The sequence below is a fragment of the Rhipicephalus microplus genome, unplaced genomic scaffold (assembly GCF_043290135.1).
Source record: "Rhipicephalus microplus isolate Deutch F79 unplaced genomic scaffold, USDA_Rmic scaffold_117, whole genome shotgun sequence".
In the NCBI taxonomy this organism is placed as follows: domain Eukaryota; kingdom Metazoa; phylum Arthropoda; class Arachnida; order Ixodida; family Ixodidae; genus Rhipicephalus; species Rhipicephalus microplus.
In genome coordinates this window covers 17,501-20,000 of record NW_027464689.1, presented here as the reverse complement: position 1 = coordinate 20,000, position 2,500 = coordinate 17,501, and positions in this window count along the sequence as shown.

Here is a 2,500-nt window from a genome sequence, read left to right as displayed (position 1 = left end):
CTGTACGGTGGAGTTCTGTGCGCAAAAGCGGCGCGTGTGTTTCTAAGCACCACAGCGTTGTGTCAAAAAAGAGGTGCCTGAGAGAAACGCATGCGACTGCCGTGCTTTGCGGCATAGCACCGTGCGCAAAAACGGTGCGCATGCAAGAGGTGTCAGAGCTAGCGAACTTGTGCCACGAGCAACAGGTCACTAAAAGCCTATAGATGACGGTGTTGGAGGAAAAGAAAAATATCGAGAAAGCACTGCGGTGTGCCGTGCGTAGGGACGGGCGCGCGTGCCACATGCCGCCGAAATATGGGTGTCGGAGAAAACAGAGTGCCGCGCGTAACGAGGGGCGCGCGTGTTACAGAGAGATATGCCCAAACGCATGAAAGTGTACGCAGGTGTCCTAAGGCAGTTTTTTTTTTTTCCTCATTTTGATGTCGCCCCGGCTGACGCGGTTTTCGTTTTTCCGTGCCGCCCCGGCTGACGCGGTTTTCGTTTTTCCGTGCCGCCCCGGCTGACGCAGGGGGGAGAAGTCCAAGTATCACCTGCTCGTGGTTCCCCCTGCCACCTTTACCGGTGCAACGATACTGGCAACCTTGAGCGCCAAAGACTGTTCTTTGGTTGCTTATCAAACGCTTGGCTTATGGCGAACAGAAAACCTGATGAAAACGCCTGCCGAGTGACAGGCGCACCAAGCGTGGGGCCGAGAGAGGCCAGGAGAGCCGCGCGCTCCAATGCGACCGCTGGAGGGAGTTCCCCCAGGCAGGAATCATTCCAGTGTTGGGTCTGCGACAAGGCGTTTCGCACAGAGAAGGGTCTGAAAATTCATAAAGCAAGGATGCGTCATAGGGATGAAGATGTGCAAATGGCGCAAGCTCCAGAAGGCAAATTTGAAGGGAATGAAGGAGCGAGAGAACACAATGCGGAGAAAGAGGGATCTGAAGGCATCGATGTTGATGTTCACGGATGTGAACGAGCTGAAACTATTGCAGAATTGATGGAACCCGAGAGCCCTGAGGGTAATGACCCTAAAGGCCAGGACGGTATTCATGCCACAGTACTGCCAATGGTTATTGAGCCAACGGCCACGGCTTGTACGTGGGTTGAACGCACTGAAGGCACATTATGCTATGCTCATATGGCCCCCTCTGCTTCCCCAGCTCCCCTTGGTGGTAGGTCGGTGAAGGCGCGCGCTTCAGCCGACAGCCATGGGGTGTCAGCCTGGGTAATGACAGGGGCAAGGCCTAAGGACAGGCGGGTTATTAACTCCCTACCTGACCAAGCGTCTGTTGATGCTGCGGAGGAGCCAAGTTCAAACGTGGCTTCATACGCTGATTCAGGGGAGCCAGTTCTTGGTGCAACCCCTGCGGTCCCCTCCGGTCAACCAGCTCCCCTTGGCACTGATGCGGCGAATGCGCGCGATTCTGCTGACAGTGTCCATGTGGGGTCAGTCTGGATGTCTACGGGGGTAGGACCTAGGGTCAGGAGGAAGTTCGTACTTCCACCCGACTTACGTTCGTCCGATGACGAGGACGAGGGAGGTGAACCTGTGTTCTGCGGGTCGCCCCCCGGAGAAATCACTCAAAGGAGCAGCATGCCAAAGCGTTCGGGCAACAAGCCCACAGAGGAAGGTTCTGAGAACGGAGCAGCTACCGGCTGTTCCGAAAATGCCGCCCCGGCTGACGCGAATATGACAGGCCACATATCAACCATGACAACGACATTCCAATGTCCAGAATGTACTGCAACCTTTGGTAGCAAGATTGGCCTGAGCCAGCATCGCCGGCATCGGCATTTTGAAGAATACAACGAAGATGTGAATCTGGCCAGACTCAAGCCCAGATGGAAAAAGGAGGAGGAGTACCTGATGGCAACTAAGGAGGTTGAATTAAGATCCCAGAAGGTCCGGGACATCAATGCACAGCTACTAAGAGCGTTTCCGCACCGCACGCTGCACAGCATTAAATCGCACAGAAGGCAGGAAGGTTACAAGAGGCTGGTGGAAGACCTGCAGAACAGACTCTACCCAAGAAGCACTCAGGAGGTGCTAGCCGACATTGGGGAGCAAGCTGTTGAGGACGCCTCCCTGGTCATCCCCGAGGTAAATCACCGTGAGGTGATTGAGGCTGAGCTAAGAGGTCTAACAACAAAACCTCCGCCAAGAGCGTACCAAGCATACAAGCTATGGGAGCTTGCAAAGAGATTCCTCGACAGGGAGGATATAACGATAGCTCTTAATGCCTACCTAAGGGAGGTGTTCGCTTCGGACTTGCGTCCGCATGGTCGCCAACCTCTTCCACCTGTTCAAGAAAGTCGCAGGAAGAAAAAGAAGCGGGAATACGCCTTGACACAACAACTCTTCAGACGGAACAGGACACAGTGTGCAAGACAGATTCTGGATGGAGAGGCGGACTCCAAGGTGGAGGATCCCCAAGCTTTTCTAGAAGAATGGAGAGAGATCATGGAGAAAGTGGTGCCTTCATCAGTGTCTCCTGCTATCGAACGCCCGCACAAG